The 19675-nt window shown below is 47.3% G+C and overlaps 1 protein-coding gene across 8 annotated transcripts in view; it reads right to left on the reverse strand.

The window, feature by feature from the left end:
* Rreb1 (ras responsive element binding protein 1) overlaps positions 1-19675 on the reverse strand; it is a 177320-nt gene that overhangs the window by 125240 nt on the left and 32405 nt on the right. For 4 of the 8 annotated variants that reach the window (XM_085831171.1, XM_021179964.2, XM_021179963.2 and 1 more), the window contains exon 1: positions 2205-2488. The exons of 1 other annotated variant lie outside the window; for it this stretch is intronic. The gene's annotated coding sequence lies outside the window, so the exon portion shown is untranslated. 3 more of the 8 variants (XM_029468435.2, XM_021179961.3, XM_029468433.2) reach the window with 3 other exon arrangements.

Consider the following 19675-nt stretch of genomic DNA (forward strand, 5'->3'; position numbering starts at 1 on the left):
TTAGGAGTTTTAACCAAGACCTTAACCTCCAACTCAGACTTCCGGGTTAAATTACAAACGATACCTGCCTGCTCATGAAAGCATCAAACTTAGAGGATGTTAAAAGCTATCAACACATTCTTTTCGTGGCTGTTCTCATTTCTCCACCTTCCACTCCAATTATCTATTGCACAACAACTCGCACGCAGACACAGACCACCATATTATCTGAAAAAGGAATCTCACAACCAAGGGATGCACAAGCAACAAGTGAGCCTTTGCAGAACCATTTGCAAGAATACTTTGCCAACTCCCAACATCTTTATTCAACCAACCTTCTTCCCATAGGCTTTCACAAGGATATGCTTAGCTCTAACTCGAAAACGAGACCGAGTGTTGAGCAGTCTAACAATGGAAACCTGAGGGTAAGGTTTTCGACACCCCGACAAAAGTTGCTTTTTATTCACCCTTGTATCGGTCTCCACCACCACCACCACTACCAGCATCCCCCAAAGAAGAAAATCTCCGAAATGCCCCGAATGAGTGCTGCTGCTGGCTCTGAAGCCGTGTAGAATTTCGTAATGGAATGTGAACTGCTCGTCCGGATCTGGGCTCACGTTCTATCTCTTAACCAGTAAGGAGCGAGGGAGGGCAAATCTGCTGAGCAAGGAAAAATAACTTTCCTCCTCTTTTATAACCCATCACGGATGCACCGCGGACGAGGGCAGCTAGCAACACGCGGCGCCTGTCAAGCGGTCGAGCCCGAGCCCAGTGGGGTCCCCACGCCCCTAGACCTCGGCAGGCTGCCCGCAAGCACCGTAGCCGCGCCCCGCACTCACCCCGGGCCAGAGAGCGGGTCACATCCTCGATGCGACCCTAGCCCTGTACAGAAAACACACCGCCTCCCAGGGAGGGGGCCGGCGACGGGAAGGACCTCCCCTGCTCCTTAGCAACCATTAAGGTCGCAGTTTCCTAAGAGACCGCGAACGGGGAGGGGGCGCGGGGAGCTGGGCCTGATGGGGGGCCCGTGCCTCTCGAAGTCATCAGTGCCCCCTCCCCGGGGGACACCGGCTTCCCCCAACCCCCTCTTTCGGTTGGGCAGGCCGGGGTGTGAGGAAAAAGCGAAGCCTCAGAACTCCAGAAAAATTGGTCCAGCGGGTGGCGGACAAAAGTTTCCGAGCGCGCTCCACAGCTGGGCGGTGGGGCGGGCGCCGGCCCCGCCTCGGATGCTCCCGGCCTCCTTCCTGTGCTCGTGACGGCGCCGGGCGCGAGCCCCCCCTCCGCGATGCAGGCTCGCCCCACGCCGGGGGCTCCCCCAAAGCTCGTACCCAGCCAGCCTCAGAGTCACCAACAATACGCGTCGGCGCGGCCCGGGTCGTCGCCTCCCCTCCTCCCCAGCGACGGTGGTCGCTCACAGCCCCGCCGCCAGCCGGGAACTCGCAGAGGGCTCGGGGCTCCCTGCCGCCCCTCCCGGTCGGCGCCGTCCGCCCGGGAGGATCAAAGTCCGCAGAGCAGGGCGCGGCGGATGCTCCCACCGAGCAGCCCCGAACGCACGGCCCCCGTGCCTGCACCCCGGGTGGGCACCCCCGGATACCTTGCGGCGGCGGGCTGGCTCCGTCATCTCCGTGCTTCCCGACCCGAGAGGGACTAGAAAGTATGTAGGAGAAAAGTTTCCCCTCCCACATGGGGGGGAGGATGTCGGGGGAGAGAGGGCGGAAGATGGAGAGCAGCGCTGGGAAGATGTTTCTGGCCCGCGGTGCGCGCACCATCCGAGTCCCGGCAGGGCTGGTTAAAAATAAACTCGGCGGCGCGGGTCGGGCCGGATTCCTGCGCTCGGACGGCTAATATGGATGCGCATCAGGTCCTGCTGGCGGGGCGCTGCGGCGGCTCGCGCTGGGAGCTGGTTGGCAGAGCCGGCAGCTCGGGAAGGGGAAAGGAGCGGAGGAAGGGGAGGAGGAGGAGGAGGAGCGGCCGGGCGTGCAGCCCGAGGGGAGAGGGCTGCCCAGCTCATCCCGGCTCCCCTACCCCACAGCCCCAACCGAGCGCATGCTGCCAGGGTGCGCGGGTCCTTTCTGCCAAACGCCGAGTTTCAGAAGTACACCGCGCTCTGCACACTTCACCCTCCCCATCCCCAAAAAGTTCTTTAAAAGGTCGCTCCGGCAATGCCCCGGGCATCTCGCAACCACCGGAGTGCCGCAAGCGGGGGACCCGGGACGCGTACTTACGGCCCGGCAGGGTGCTGGGCTCCCAGGCATGATGCGGTGAGGACCGGTGGGCTTCGGGGAGAGAACGAGGAGAGATGCAAACTTGTTCCGGAAAAGGAATCAAAATGGCGTTTCTGGATGTGCAAAGTTCATCAACTCCGCAGTCACTTCCCCTCCTCCTCTTCTCCCATAGGGAGGGAGGTGGGCGAGGAGCTGGCGACCCCGTTGCCCTAGCCGTCTTCCCGGCCCCCGCCTCGGCCCCCCGCCCCGCTTCCTCACCCGCACACTCGGAGACTCGCTCTCCCCCTCTCACCCTGATAAGTAGACACATCACGTGTTGCTCCTGCGAGTCTCCTGGGGACGTGTTACAGAGCTGCCGCAGCAGCCGCGGCTGAACGAGCTGGGGGAGTCGGGAGGACCGCGGTACCCGGCTGTCCCTGTCGTCACCCCCGCCCCAGTTTTAGCTAGGCAACCGCAGTTGCCACAATCCCGGGATGAGTGGAGGTGGAGTTCCCACCTCACCCCCTACAGCAGCCCCAAGTTTGCCCCACGCCCTCCCTAGGCGCCCGGGGCCAGGGGCGGGCCCGGCAGCCGGAGGGGAAGGGTCTCGGCCGCTACAGCTGAGCGCAATTCCGACCCACCCAGCGCTCACTGGTGGCCACTAGCTCCAGACACCGTGCCCCCTCCCCTCCAGCCCCTCATGCCAGTGGCTCTCAGCCCGCGGCTTTCCATCACTTTACAACATGGTTTGTTTCACTATTTTAACAGAGGTAGAGATGCAGAGAGGAGCTTGGGGGGACGCCTAGGAGGCCCGAGAGAGGGTAGTGTGGTGACGGTGGACCCCAGATCCAGCGCTGCTCCCCCTGAATCTGAAAGCGATGTCCCAGCCGCACAGTTCCTTCTGTACGCGGTCCTCGCCCTGCATCCAGGTGGGGCGAGTTAGAGGATGGGGCCGGAGATTAAAGAGCAGGCGCTTCACCCCGCCCCCAACCTCTTGCAGTTTCTCTCCCAGGTTGGTCCTTCCTACCAGCGCAGCGACTTAGGAGAGTGCTTCTCTTCTCTAACAAACGCAAGGGCCCTAGACTTTTATCATTTTGCCTTCTCTTCCACTCTACACACGATGCTTCAGCGAAGGCTGCCTGCCCGCGAGGGGCCTAAGGATGGCGTCTACCGCCACCTTGTCCCCACCCCGCGACGGAATGGCTGGTGCTGTGTCATCCACGTCTCCCTTCAAGGCGTCAGGGAAGCCACATTGCAATATCTCTTTCTCTCAGAGGGCTCCTGTTTCAACTGTGAAAAGCATAGGTTCTCCTGCGAATTTCTCTCCATCCCCGGGGCTCCTGAAGCCACCACACTGCCTTGGCCCAAGTTATCACAGAGCCCAGGGAAACCAGGCCTCAGCTGTGCTTCCTCCATAAAGCAGCTGACATGTTTCCAACCTCCAACCAGTAAGCCAGTTTCTACTTAGGTTCCAAAAGGGACGTGTTCTCGGTTTTGGATATATCTTCAGAATAGTTACCTTCACACACACACACACACACACACACACACATACACACACACACACACACACACACACCAATTCTGAAGATAAAAGCACAGAAAAAAGGACTATAGAGTTATGCACTTGGGACTACTTGGTTGATGTTATACATGCAGAAAGCTTGCTACACGCTATTTGCTATGACCTTTGCCCTAGCTCCACCCCATGGGCTCCTCTTGGAATGCCTGAACACCCTACAGTTGTAAAGCTTATTATGGGCTTTAATTTGAAGTCTTCCTTCGAATGCACTCAAGTTTGGGGGGGGGGGTGGCGACTGACAACAGAAGTGTCTATCTGAGGATAGAACGAACAAATGAAGCCTGGCCAAGATAGAATTCTCTAGAACTAAAGAAAAACAGTTGGACCATTACCCCTGACTTAAGATAAGTAGGCTAAACCACAGGCTGGGAGGGAACTGTTTGACTTCCAGTCATCAAAAATAAGTTTTCAGAACCTGTTACATTTCCCAGGGTCTACTGTTTACTGAGCAAAACTCTATCTGGTGAAACTTTTAGCAGTGACATTTTTTTTTTCCTTTCTCCCCACAAAGTCCCCAGGCTGGCCTTGAACTTATTAGCTGAGGATGACCTTGAACTTATGACCCTAGTATCATTGTGCCCCATTTGTGACATGCTAGCATGGGCTTCCTGCTAGGCACTAAGAGCCTTAGCAACTCCACCTTTCTTTCTTTTTTCTTTCTTTCTTTCTTCTTTTTTTTTTTTCTTTTTGATTTTGTTTTTTTGAGACAGGGTCTCACTCTGTAGCTCTGGCTGTCCTAGAACTCACTATGTAGACCAGGCTGGCTCAGAACGCACAGAGATCTACCTGCTTCTGCCTCCCAAGTGTTGGGATTAAAGGTGTTTGCACCACTCACTGTCTATGCCTCCTGCCACATCCATCCTGTCTCCCAAGTGCTATCAAATATTGTTTTGAGGACTTGTCTGCTGAGAAGATGATGGACTAGTTTTAAAACAAAAGTTTACAAGGTCATCACAGAAATTCTTACTCTTGGGCTTCCAATTTATAAGCTGTCTGAACGAGGAGGGTCGGGATGGGCACTCCAAAAACCACTACCTGTTTACTTGTCTCTTGGTGTTTGTTTCATAGTATTTTTCTTGACACTGGCTCTTGTAGACCAGGCTAGCCTCTTACTCGCCATCCTTCTGTCTTTAGTTCCCAAGTGCTCAGATTATAAACTTGGGTTACCAAGCTGGACCACAAACAGCATCTATATCCAAGTTGGAGTTTTACTTGCAGTTTAGTTTGTTCTGTAAAATACTTTCAAATGTCCAAAGTTCCATGGATTTTCACGGTAAATCTCCATCATTTTTTTTTTTTTTTTCCGAGACAGGGTTTCTCTGTGTAGCCTTGGCTGTCCTGGAACTAACTCTGTAGACCAGGCTGGCCTAGAGCTCAGAAATCTGCCTGTCTCTGCCTCCCAAGTGCTGGGATTAAAGGCATGTGCCACCACTGCCCGGCAAATCACCACCATTTTTATACTGTAGATAATTCTGGCAACAAAAAAAGTCACCTTTAGGGTTTATTTTATTTTATTTTATTTTATTCTAATGGGGCTTACTAGCTCATGCCTGCAATCCCAGTGAGTTCCAGGACAGCCTGGGCTATTGTGTAAGAACCTATCTCAAACCACAATAAAACACAATAAGCTACTAAAAAAATTAGATTCTAATGATTGTTCATACCTAGCTAATTAATAAACTTGAAAGTCAACGATCCCATTCAAAGGTTTGTTCAAATGTTGATATCTTTTATACATCAAATATTTACAAAATACCTAATTTTAAAAAGGAAGAATGAGGTTATCAAACCATGGAGAGATGCTATTGCACAGCCACTAAAATGGCACTAGCCAAAAAGTCAGCCAATAAATAAATGTTGGCAAGGAAATTGAAGAATGGAAAAGGGTACAGCCATGTTGAAAACTATTGTGGCAGTTCTTCAATATGTAGTGACCATAGGACCCAGCAGTTTTACTAAGTCATATATTAAAAAAATGAAAATATATGTTCAGCCAGATTTGTACACAAATGTCCATTTTGACATTAGTCATCATGGTTTAAACGGTAAATAAGAATATGAAGGTTGTTGAGATGGATCCAAACCCCCACAGTGGAGGGAGAGAAAGCACTACACAAAATTATCCTCCAGCCTCTACCTGGGCACCAAAGTACATGCAGCCATGCCTGCACATATGTGAACACACACAACAACAACAAGTGGAACTTAGCCAGCCATGATGGAACACCCTTTTAATCCCAGTGCTCAAAAGCAGAGGCAGAATTATTACTACAAGTTCAAAGACAGCTAGAGCTATCGATATAGGCCTATCTCAAAACAAAAGCAAACAAGCAAACATAGGAGGACTGAGAGATGGCTTAGTGTTTAAGAGCATCAGCTGTTCTTCCAGAGAACCAGATTTCAGTTCCCAGTACCCACATCAGGTAGCTCACACACAACTGTTTATAACTCTAGCACCAGGCACCGGGAGCTCTGATGTCCTCTTGTGGCTTCTGAGGGTACCAGCACAAAACATACATATAGACACACATACCCATCAAAAACCAACAAAAAGAGCAACTGGTTGATATATATATATATATATATATATATATATATATACACACACAAGAAGAGATAAAAGCACTGTTGCAGCATACTATGGGCCTTGTCTGTTATCCTGAGTATCCTGATAGTAAAGGTTCTAGGATGAATGGATTAAAACATGGGACAGGAATTGAAGGTGATGGGGCACAGTTAAGTGAGATTACAACATAGAATTTTTCAGTATCAGTACCCAAGTTGAGGAGCAAAGGGAACTCTTAGAGAAAAAAAAAAAAAAAAACAAAACTGTCAGAAAAAGATCTGATAGAATTGGGGAAATGGAGAAAATGGAGATAGAGAAATCAGGACCAAGCATGTGCCTGAGGTAAATAAGAGAGGAAAAAATGAGGAGAGGTGGGAGCCTATTTGAGATAGAAGATAACAGAGTAGGCAGACAGTGAGACCTGAGGTGGAAATGAATGGGATATTTCCTTCCTTCTGAGTGGATAATGAAGGAAAGGATGTGGACACTGGGAAGGCTGCCTGGATGAGGTGTCAATGATCTCCAGACTCTCACAAGCTGTGTAGGTGTCTCCCAGGCAGAGAGGAGGAGCCGCGCACACCAGACAGAGAAGTCTGGGAGCAGCCAGCACAAGGGCATGGAGCCACAACACAAGGTCAGTCTCCTGAACTTCAAATACCTCCCTCAGTGACAGCAGCTTGGGAGGGGGAGGGGGAGGCTGAAAGAGATGGGGCAGGAGCAGCAGCCAGGGGGCCCTGCAAACCACTAAGCAAACTTGGACTTCATCCAAGAAAGAGCATACTGAGGAGGGCAGCCAGCTTCCCTCATGGTACTGTGGAGAATGGTCTGGAAGATGACAAGATGAGACAGGAACACTCATTAAGAGTTAGTCGAAGCCGGGCGTGGTGGCGCACGCCTTTAATCCCAGCACTCGGGAGGCAGAGGCAGGCGGATTTCTGAGTTCGAGGCCAGCCTGGTCTACAAAGTGAGCTCCAGGACAGCCAGGGCTACACAGAGAAACCCTGTCTCGAAAAACCAAAAAAAAAAAAAAAAAGAGTTAGTCGAAGAGTTCAACTCCGAGAGAGAAATACTCAGCCACTGTTGCTGAGGTAGAGGGGAGAAAACTGATCCAAGACATTAGGCCACTAGCTGGGCATGGTGACTGACTGGTACATTCTTGGAACCCTCTGAGGTCACAGCATGAGGGTTGTTGTGTACAAGAGAGGGATATATAGTGAGACCCTCTCTCAAGAAAGAAGAAAAAAATAGGCCATAGAATGAAGAGAACCCGGCCAGTTGAATATGGGAGAGAAGAAGGTGAAAGACATTGTAGAGCAGTGGCCAAGAAGTGTGATGTTAAAGAATGGAGGTCACTTCAGCCATGTTAAGGTCACCTGTGTCTAAACGGGGCAGAAACAATACAAAGACAGGAGGGGAGCAGGCAGAATCTGGTAGCTTTGGTCCCTTGATTGTGACTAATGGAGATTCGGAGTCAGCTCACTAGGGCCATGAATTTTGGGCAAGGTATGCATGGAAAAGGATGGGGAGCTGGGTTCAGCACACAGGTCTAGAGAGACAGTAGAAGGCCAACAGACTGAAGGGAGTAGGGGACGATATGCCTGAAATTAGGAGAAGGGAGTGGGGCCCACAAGAAGGCCCTCCCCCTTTCCTCTAACGGAAGCAGTGGTCAGCCCTAAACCAGAGAGCCATTGAGGCTAGTAACTGGAAAAGGGCAAGCGCTGAGAAACAAGACTGACTAGAGCATCATCTTAGCAAGGACTAGGGAGTACGGGGTTAAGGAAGAGAAGGAAGTGAAGGCCCGGGAGCTCTGCTGAGAAGGAAGAGAAAGGAAAAGGGCAACCCTTAAGACAGCAGCTACCTCTTACTGGACACTCAGTCTGTGCCAGACGCTGGTCCAAGGGTGAGCTTCTAGCTAAGATCTTGCTGCGCCCTGGTCAGGTAGGTACTAACTATCACTGTGCCTATTTTACAGTTAGGCAGTGGCATTGTTCCACTGCTCAATCGCATATAACTGATGGGAGAACTAAGATGATGCAGACCAGACATCAGACCCAAGGGACCCTACATTCATTACTATTGCTTTTGTTAGCCAACTGAGAGCTACATAGATTACTAATATATTTTTTAAAGCCATCTGATTGTTTTGTATAATCTCAATAAAATACTGTTGACTGGAGTTTTGCTTAAGGGTTGTTAACATGTGTGCAGTTGTTTAAACAAGAATTTTATTGGGGTTGGGGAAGGGGCAAGGCAGACAAGGTGCAGACCTTTTTAATTCCAGCACTTAAGGCAGAGGCAGGCAGATCTCTGTGAATTAGAGGGTAGCCTGGTCTATATAGTGAGTTTCAGGGCAGCCAGAGCTACACGATGAGACCCTCTTTTTAAAAAAGAATTTAATCGGAAAGATAAGCGACTGCACGTTTTGTAGTTTTGGGAATTTTTGTTTATAATTGTTCTTTCCTTATATAATCATAAGGTACAAAGCTTTTTCTGTTCTGTAACTGTCGTATTCTGTATGCTCACAGTGATGCTGAATGAAGTCTTAGTCGGGCGTACTGTGGACTTCAATACCCCTGCACAGAGACTAGCAGCAACCACTCGACACAACCCACATTCCTTTTATCTTTTGTTTTTATTTTGTTTTATTTTTGAGACAGGGTTTCTCTGCATAGCCCTGGCTGACCTGAAACTCATTCTGTAGACCAGGCTGGCTTCAAACTAGGAGATCCACCTGCCTCTGCCTCCCAAGTGCTGAGATTAAAGGTGTCTGCCAACACCAGCACAGAACCTACATTCCTAAACATCTACACCAAGCGTTTTTAACCAGGCAGTTCTCTTCTACAGGGATATTTACCAAAGTCTCCACATTCTGGCTTGTCACAAGTTGGAGGAAAGGTACTCCAGGCCCCTGATAAATACAGGTCAGGGACGCTGCATAATACATCACCCTGCACAGAACAAGCTCTGCAGGGAAGAATTCTGTGGCCCCAGGTGTTGATGGCGCCATGGTGGTGGAGTTCAGATCAGGGACACTCACAAAATTATCTCCAAGAGGATCAGTGTGAAAGAGCTATGGCGTGCATAAACCACTCGGACAACTGAGGTCAAAGAGGAAAGAAATTTAGACCCAGAGAGGAAGGAAATACAGATATCTGAAGCAGAAAGCAGCAGCTTTGGAAGGAAGGAGCAACAGAAAGGAAGGGAGGAAGGAAGAGAGGGAGGGAGGGAGGGAGGGAGAGGGGGGGAGAGAGAGAGGAGGCAGGGAGGGAGGGAGGGAGGGAGAGAGCAAATACCTGAGTCTCCACACAGTGGAGAGATCAGCCTTGGGATGATATGGCCCTGAGGCTAAGTAATGACTTTGTGCCTGGTGCCTACAGAAGTCAGAAGAGACCATCAGATCCACTGAACCTGCAGTTACAGATGTTTGGGAGCTACCATGTGGGTTCTGGGACTTAAATTTGGGTCCTCCACAAGAGCAACAACTTGGGGTCGGTGTAACCGCTGAGCTATCTCTGTAGCCCCACAATAACTCTTTCTCTAACAAAGGAAAGGAAGGAAGAATTGTAGGGACATAGAGAAAATACTGATGGGGGTGGGGCAGGGAAAGGGCAAGCAGTGTTAGTAACTGATGGCCCTGAATGTGTAAAACAGCAGTACAGACTAGACCAGCAAGAAAGAGGCGAGCTGACCATATCGGGTCATGGTCATAACTCTTCTTGAGTGTCCCTCCTGTGCCTTCATGCCCCAAGGGGACAGAGCAACAAGAGGGCCTCTCTCTCTGCTCTAAAACAGGTCAGCCAAGGGAGTAGAAGCAGAGGAAGCAGAGCTGGGACTGTAAATGAGCAAAGCAGACCAAGTGTGATTGATCAAGTCTAAAGACCTCTGTACCTCTACACGGGATGAAATGCTGGTGTGGGCGTGGCCAGACCAACTGGGAAAGGTGGCTAGCAGGGTAGGGGTGAGACTGAGGTGGTGAGAGCTGGGTGACTCAGGAGAGCAGGCAGGATGGGGTCAGGCCGGGAGCTGATGGTGGGAGAAAGGCATGGGGCTCCCTGGGGAGGAGAATTCAAGGATACTGGTGAGATGGAGAAGTCTGGGTTGAGGAACTGGAGCAGATATGAAGCAACATCAGAGAGATGGGGACCAGAGATAACTCAGAGGTTAAGAGAGCACTGTGCTAGCAGGGCGTTGGTGGCGCACGCCTTTAGTCCCAGCACTCGGGAGGCAGAGGCAGGCGGATTTCTGAGTTTGAGGCCAGTGTGGTCTACAGAGTGAATTGAGAAACCCTGTCTCGAAAAACCAAAAAAAAAAAAAAAAAAAAAAACTCACGACAATCTGTAACTTCTAAGGGACTTGATGGCCAGTTCTGACCTCTGATAGTACCAGGCACAAATGTGTACATACATACATGTAGGCAAAATATCCCTACACATAAAATAAAACAAAACAAAATAAAATTTAGATAAAAGAATCAAATGTAGGTCAATCGTGGGGATGGAACTACCACAGAAAGTGTGGAAGGGGTGGGGTTGAGAGGAACCATGCAAAATAGTTGCTTAGGCTGTTATGGGACAATGTGTTTTAGCACTCAGAGATGAGAAGAGAAATATATAAATCTCATAGGAAGTATGGTGGCCTCAACTGTGTCTCTCCCAAAATACACTTGTAAGCCTTAAATCCAAAGGCCTCAGAATGTCACTGCATCAGATCTTTTAAGAGATTAGTGGTGGGTCCTGATCCAATCTGTCTGATGTCATTTTGCGAGGGGGGGGGCAGATATTAATGATACAGGAAGAAGATAGCAGACTCCTTCAAGCCATGGAGAAAGGACACTATGATCTAGTCATTTGTCCCCTCCCAAATTTATGCTAAATCTTAACCTCCAAAGTCAAATATTGGTAGATTTTGGAAATGGGGTCCTTGGGGATATACAGGACTAAAAGAAGTCATGAAGACCGGGATGGAATTAGTGGGTATTTGTTTGTTTTGTTTTGTTTTGTTTTTCTGCAATTGAGTCTCAGCTATGCAGCCCAGGCTGGCCTCTGACTTGCAATGCTCCTGCCTCAGATTCTTTTGTGTTGGAATAACAGAGGAGCACCCTATGCCTGGCTGGATTATGCCTTTCCTTAAGATTTTTTAAAAAGTGGGAGGAGAGGGAAAAGGGGCCATGGGATGTAGCTCCATTGGTAGAATGCTTGCTTAGGATGCAGGAAGCTTGGGGTCGGTGTAATCTGTAATCCCTGCACTCAGGATTTGGAAGCAGGAGAGTCAGAAGTTCCAGGTCTGTCCTGTCTATCCGTGAGTTTGAGGGAGGGAGTCAGCCAGTCTGTTGCCTCTGTCCTTTGGGAGACTGCCTACGCAATCTGCTCAGTGTGTTATGATGCTGCAAGAGGGGCCTCACCAAATGCCGAGCAAATGCCTGTACTATGTTCTTGGATTTCTAGAACCATGAGCTAGATAATTCTTTATAAATTTCCCAATTTGAGACCCAGGGAAGGTGGCACAAGTGTAATCCCAACATTTTGGAGATGGAGGCAGGAGGGTAAGAAACCAATGTTATTCTCAGCTCTATGCTGGGTTCAAAGCTAGCCTGGGTTACAATAAACTCTATCTCAAAGGAGGAGGAAGAGGAAAATGAAGATGAAGGAGGAAGAGGAAGAGGAGGAGAAGGAGGAGGAAGAGAGGCAATAATGACCTCGGTTATGGTACCCAGCTACAGAAACAGAAAGCAAAGACAGAGACCGTGTGAAACACCATCAACCCTGCCAATATCCTGATCTCAGACTTGTAGCCTGAAGAAATGTGAGGACATAAAGCTGTGTTAGCAGCAGTGGGAAGGGCAGGGAAGAGGAGACTCAAAGAGACTGGTGAGTCTCTATGTGCAAGGGACAGAAGGGAAACACGCACACCCTGTGACCTGGGAGAGCCGGTCATGAGGGAAGGTTTTGGAGGAAATACTATCTCTAAAGACAAGCCAAATTTCTTTTAACAGGGTAACGAAGAGAGGGGAAGGCTAGGAACTGATTTCTGAGTGAAGGGTTCCATGGCATTGGTGGATGAAGCCTTTCCTGGAAGCAGGGATTTGTGTACGCTAAGCAGATATACGTGGCAAAGTGTACAGAGCTGGGACCAACCTGGAGGAGGGTGGTAATGAGTCAGAAAGGGGTAAAGGCACCGAGGAAGTGGTCGGAAGAATAGTTTGCCTAGGAATAACAAGGGTAGCAGAAGACAGGACAAGCGGAGCGATGTCATTTGTAGTTTCACATTTTCCCCGAGCAATGCTGCTACCTTAATGGGTTTCCCACAAGTAGCAGAAAGTAGCTGGCAGAGGTGAAGCACACCTTCAACCTCAGCACTCAGCAGGTAGAGAGGCAAGTGGATCTCTGAGTCTCACACCAGCCAGAGCTACACAGTGAGACTGTGTCTCAAAAGAGGAAGAGGAGGAGGAGGAGGAGGATAAAAGAAGACAGAAGGAGTTGGATACCAAAGCACCTGAATCCAACTTTGGTTATCCACAGTCCACTGTCCCTCTAGCTACCAAGATGACTAGACCAGTGCATTGTTTCTAGTGGCTAAAGGGTTATTACCATTTGAAGTCACTTTCCCCCAACGCCCTGTCCCTGAAATGCGTGCGCTGTGTACTGCTTTGGCTTTGCTTCATTTTCAAAACCACCCGAACACTAATATATGAACAGAATGATAAGATCATAAATTTCTCTACTAACAGCTATCACTCAGTAGCTTTTGTTATTTGGTATCAAGGGTTAAACCCAAGCCTTGTGCATACTAGGCACACGGCACACGTGTGGCCTGGGCTCCCAGGCCCATGCCAACGGTTTATAAGCATTTTAGCACAGGCTGCAGATGGTCGCATCCCAAAGAGACTGTGCATCTTTAGACATCCAATAGCTGCTTGCCAGCACTCCCTAAGACTCCACTGCTGCTGTCTTCGTCGTTGGTTCTAGCTGGAGTGTGTTTGTCTGCTCTTTGTTGTCTTTCCTTCCCAGTATCTGGCTGACCCTTGTCACTTCTTTCTGAACTCTGTGTGCCTGCCAACAGCAACCTGCTCTTCCCCTTGAATTGATCTGCTCTAATCTGCAGCGGTTAGGAAACTGGATAACCAGGGTTGTTAGAAATGTGTCAAAAGTAAGCTGGAGGATGGACTCCCTTGGCTGTCCAGCTGTCCCGAGCCAAGCTGCTCACTGCGTGCCTGTGATCTTTCTGTGGGGATAGGGATGGAACCCAGTGCCTCACAGGAGCTAGGCAAGGGTTCTACCACTGAGTTAGTTAGTTAGTTATACTTCCCACCAACCTGTTGGGCTTTACACGGATGCATGGTTCATATGCGTCTACATGACAGATGTTGCTTCAAAGATATATAAACATTCAGAACTTTATGAAGGGTTACGTGGCTCTTCTGAGCCCATCCTCCCTCCATAATGCGGAGTTCACCGCTTCCTAGAAGTTTTTAAGCCCTGCCCTCCTTATCAGAGGGAAAGCTTTCTTGGCCCAGAAGACTTGCCCTTAAAATTCCATGTTTCTCTCTAGGGCAAAGCTCTTCATTCACTAGGCAAGGTACAGATTCAACCAACCAACCAACCAACCAACCAACAAAAAACTGCCCCCCCCCACACACACATACAACACATACTTTCTCAGTAAATCGTGCACACATTTTTTTCTTTTTCTTTTTCCCTAGTGCAATGGGTTGACCATGGGCCTTGCATTTGCCAAGCAAGGACTTTACCACAGAGCTACATCCCCTGTCATGAGTATGTGTCTTTACAAGTCTAACTGAATGATGGTCAGAGCCAAAACAAAACTTCTTTAGCTTCAGCTTCAAATGATGCTGGTAAGCGGCAGGCCACTTTACTACTACAGACGGATAGCCCTCGACTATTGTGATGGCTCTGACCACACTGCCTGGCCATCACTCATCCCACTCACAGACTGGATTCTTGTGTTCATCCATCAAAGGATCAGGTTTTCAGTTGTAAAAAGTGATGAAGAAGTTAGAATAAATCACCCTATAAGATGGCTGTGAAAAACCCTGCCCATTCATCTGAAAAGACTGAAAAGAGCCACATATGAGTCTCCCTGGGTCAAAGACTCTTTCCCCTCTTAGGAAACAAACAGAGACATGTTCTAGAGCTTGGGTGTCATTTCACACTGGAACACATGGAATCCTAATGAGTCTGATTTGGATAAGTGCTGTTGTGGCCTTAGTTCTCCATGACTTTATTCTGTGCCCACTTTGGGACAGTGCTGTCATTTTGGTTTGTTTGTTTGTTTGTTTGGGAAAAAGTTTTCCCTGTAGCCCAGGCTATCCTGGAACCTGTCTGGGCTTCTTAAGGACTGTGGTTACAGGCATGAGTCACCACGCCCACTTTATAAAACTGCAGGAGATTGACCCTAGGGCTCTGTATGTGTTTGGCAAGCACTCTACCAACTAAGTGAAGCATCTCATCCCAGCGAGGTATTTTAAAGTATGGAGGACAGATAAAGTCTTTGCAAACCCGAAGAAACTTGACATGCGTTTTTTTCGTCCGTTGACTAAGTGTCCAATGGATATGTTGTGGCGCCATGCTCTCTGAGACAGAAAGCTAAGTGGGGGTAATTCAGTGGCTCCTGAGAGCTTAACATGGAGTATGTTTAAGACAACAAATGCCATTTTAAAAGACTAAAACATAAACAAACAAACAAACAAAATAAAAACCAAACAATAAGAACCAAAATAAATAAATAAAACAACTGCCCGGCGTGGTGGCGCACGCCTTTAATCCCAGCACTTTAATCCTAGCACTCAGGAGGCAGAGGACTTCTGAGTTCAATGCCAGCCTGGTCTACAAAGTGAGTGCCAGGACAGCCAGGGCTACACAGAGAAACCCTGTCTCGAAAAACCAAAAAATAAAATAAAATAAAATAAAAAATAAAATAAACCAACCAACAAACAAAAGCCTTTAAAGACCATATTTCCTCAGCAAGACCTCTTAAAATAAAGTCAGTAGACTGGGACAGAAATCAGTAGCAGAGCATCTGTCTAGTATGTGAGGCCCTAGGTTCTATCCTCAGCACGAAAATAAAACAAACCAAGAAAACTACTGCAATGGGGAGATACAGCTCAGCGCTAGACTTGCCCAGCATGTGAGAAGTCTTCGATCGGAACCTTCGTTTAGCAAAGCAATAAAGAAGTACAGTAAGCCGGGCGTGGTGGCGCACGCCTTTAATCCCAGCACTCGGGAGGCAGAGCCAGGCGGATTTCTGAGTTCGAGGCCAGCCTGGTCTACAAAGTGAATGCCAGGACAGCCAGGGCTACACAGAGAAACCCTGTCTTGAAAAACCAAAAAAAAAAAAAGAAGTACAGTAAAAGTTTTTCCTCTCCCCAGAACTGGAGCCTGAACCAGAGCCTCATGCATACTAGAGAAATGTTTTGCCATCCACTTAAATCCACTCAGTTACCCAAGCTGGCCTTGAACTCAGCAGTCTAAGCAGACCCTGCACTTGTCATCTTCCTGCCTGGGTCTCTAAAGCATCTGTACTATAAGCCCAATGTCACCAAGTCCAGGAAAACATTTAAAATCTTCAGAGAAGGCCAGTCTATGACTGTTAAGGATGGATCCCCTGCTCAAATTCTCAAGTACTAACCCCCAATATCAAATATGACATATTTGGAGACACGCCCTTTGAAGAGGTTCTTAAGGAAAACTGAGGACACATCAGTGGGCCCTAATTTAATGCACTGAGTATCTTTGTAGAAAGGAATGAGGGCTGGGGATAGGGACCATTGTAGAGTCCTAGCTTAGCATGTGCAAGGTCCTGGGTACCATCCCAGCTCTTGAAAAGACTAAGGAAGAGATTAAGATAGGAAAAGCACAGAAGAAGAAAATGTAACGACACAGGGAGAAGCCCATCTAGAAACCGAGCAGAAAATAACTGTTTTAATATATACATGTACATGTAAATATATACAGATAAAGATGTGTTTTAGATTTACTTTTATAGGTAATTTTATTTATTTATTTCATGTGGGTGTTTTGTCTACATGTATGTCTGAGTAGCTTGGGTTTGTCTGATGTCTGAAGAGGTCAGAAGACGTCATTAGAGCCCCTGGAACTGGAATTCTAGATGGTTGTGAGCCACCGTGGAGATGCTGGGAATCGAACCTGATCCTCTGCAAGGGTAACAAGTGTTCCTAGCTCATGAGTCGTCTCTTCATTCCCTTAACCTTCTAGCACCCGGGGTACTATGCAGAGATTACATTTCTATTATTTAAGCAAACCAGGCCATGGTACTTGGACATTTCAGCCCTAACTTATGAACATACCTAACAATGCTTCATGGTGTGGGAGATATTCTGCAATCTAGAACCGTTTTTTATCAGAATCCTAAGTAAGATTCTTAAGATCTGCCGGGCGTGGTGGCGCACGCCTTTAATCCCAGCACTCGGGAGGCAGAGGCAGGCAGATTTCTGAGTTCGAGGCCAGCTTGGTCTACAAAGTGAGTTCCAGGATAGCCAGGGCTATACAGAGAAACCCTGTCTCGAAAAACCAAAAAAAAAAAAAAAAAAAAGATTCTTAAGATCTTACTTAGAGCTCTGAACAAAACACTCTGCTTCCACTGACATGATCCTGGAGAAGATACTCATTGCCCTTTCAAAGTTCAGAGTCTGGACTGTTGAGATGGCTCAGGGTCTGAGTTTGATTCCTAAGACCCACCATATTATCCTGAACACAACTAATCTCATCACACACACACACACACACACACAGCTCTGACCTCAGTATGCATGCCTGCCATGGCAAACACACACACACACACACACACACACACACCTCTGACCTCAGTATGCATGCCTGCCATGGCAAACACACACACACACACACACACACACACACAATCTATATTGTTATATTATATATTGTTATCTATTTTGTTATATATAATGTAAATATATATATATAAGATGGGGTCTCATGTATTTTAGGCTGTCACTATGTAGCCCAAAGATCACCTTGATCTTAAACTTTTGACCCTGATGTTTCTACCTCCAGAACAATGGAAATACATACACTTAGTTTATGTTGTTGTTGATGATGATAGTGCGCGCGTGTGCGTGCATGTGCGTGTGTGTGTGTGTAAATGTATTTGTACCTCATGTATGCGTTGTCTACAGAGAAGCCCAAAGTGGTGTGGTGTCAGGTGCCTTAAAACTGTAATGAGAGGGAGTTGTTAGCTACCTAATGTGGGTGATAGAAACTGAACTCTGGTTCACTGACAGAGCAGCAAGTGTTCTTAACCTCTGAGCCTTCTCTCCAGTCCCTTCATGAGATGTTTTTAAGTAACAAATAAACAAACAAACGAACAAACAAAACCCTGGCTGTAAATACATAATCATTCTGTTTACATAATAAGCAGAAAAACTATATTCATATATAAATGTGAAACCCAGATGTGGTGGCACATGCCTTTGACGGCAGCACTCAGAGGTAGGTGGATCTCTGTGAGTTCGGGTCCAACCTGGTCTACCTATAGAGTTCCAGGACAGCTAGAGCTCCATAGTGAGATCCTGTCTCAATTCTTCCCAGAAAAGAAAGGGAAAAGACAAAGGCTGTAAAGACCAATTTTTAAAAAATAGTTCTTATTTCTGAGTAATGGAATTATAAGTGGTTACTTTTAAAAAAATTTGGTTGTCTCTATTTTATAGTTTTTCTACAATAAACACGCAATAACTTTGTTACAAAAAGAAAATTTATTAAACCCATTACATCAGGTAATTACCTCTCTCCCCTCCTTTTTCTGTACCAAGGATAGAACCCAGGGCCCCATGCACGCTAGACAAGTACTCTACCAACGAGCTACATTTCTGGTCCCGGAAGTAACTAACTTTAATTTAAAATTTCAATTCTATTTTATTTACACATGAACTCACCTCTCTCTATATGTGAGGTCAGAGGACAACTGTGATGGCTAAAGTTGTGTTTTAAGTTTCAGTTACTGGGCTTAAAAGATCTATAGCTTTATAGATGCCTCTAAACCTGTGAGCCCCACTTGCCCAAGGACAGATTGCTGAGGCTGTGGTTCATGTACGATAACAAGCCACTTGTTTTCACTTCAGTAAACAAAGTTGGTTTACTGCACAGGATGATCACATGTAGGTGGGAGATACCAAGGCAGGAAGTTCATTAGAAGGCAAGCTTGCCTCTGAATGGACAAAGGTGGGGTACTATATAGCCTTGTACATTCTTCCTTTATAAGCACTGACTAAAGTAATTTGCTGCCATACTTTGGGAATCCTAGGTTTGAGCCTGTCCAGTGTCCACGGTCCTGGCCAGTATTTAATTAAACTTGCTTCAGATTTGGCTCAGAATAGTGTGGTAGTGGTCTGATTCTCTCTCTCCCTGTGGGATAAGACAGTTTGTAGAAGTTGTCTCTCTCCTTCCATCCATCCTGTGGGTCCCAGAGATAAAACTCAGGATTCTGGGCTTGGCTATAAGTGCCTTTACCCACAGAGCCACCTCACCAGCCCAAGTAGCTATCTTCATCTGATTTATTTAATTAATTGAGACAAGGACCTTTTTAAATAGTCTTGGCTGTCCGGGAATTCATTATGTAGACCAGGATGCCCTCTGAGTCAGAGAGATCCGACTTCCCTAGTACTGGCATAAAAGGCTTATGCCATCACGCCTTACTCAAGAAACAATCTTTAAAGATCTTTAAAGTCAAGGATCTGATGCAATTATTTAGAGAATGTAACAGATAAGACTGGTAGCATAAACTGTAAAGCACGTGGTCGTCTTCACTATGAACCCCTTCCATAATTTAGGATTTCTAAACTAGGTGGGTGTGGTGCACGCCTTTAATCCCAGCATGCATGAGGCAGAGGCAGGTTGATCTCTGTGCATTGGAGACCAATGTAGTTAATCTACAGAGTGAGTTCCAAGACATCCAGAGCTGCACAGAGAAACCTTATCTCAGGAAATTAAGACAAACCAATAAACAGATAAAACCAAAACCAAATAATATAGTTTCTATCAGTTCATCACAGATGGTACTTTCTGCCTACACTGAAATTCAAATTTTAGATCCAGCTAAAGGTCTTCCTTCTTTAATTTCTTTTTTTTTTTTTAAAGATTTATTTGTTTTATGTATGTGAGTACACTGTAGCTGTCTTCAGACACATCAGAAGAAGGCATTAGATCCTATTACAGATGGTTGTGAGTCACCATGTGGTTGCTGGGAATTGAACTCAGGACCACTGCAAGAGCAGTCAGTGCTCTTAACTGCTGAGCCATCCCTCCAGCTCCCTTCTTCAATTTCTTAGGCATTGCATTTTATCAGACAAAA

This window comes from Mus caroli, unplaced genomic scaffold (assembly GCF_978045245.1).
Source record: "Mus caroli unplaced genomic scaffold, Mus_caroli_1 scaffold_15, whole genome shotgun sequence".
In the NCBI taxonomy this organism is placed as follows: domain Eukaryota; kingdom Metazoa; phylum Chordata; class Mammalia; order Rodentia; family Muridae; genus Mus; species Mus caroli.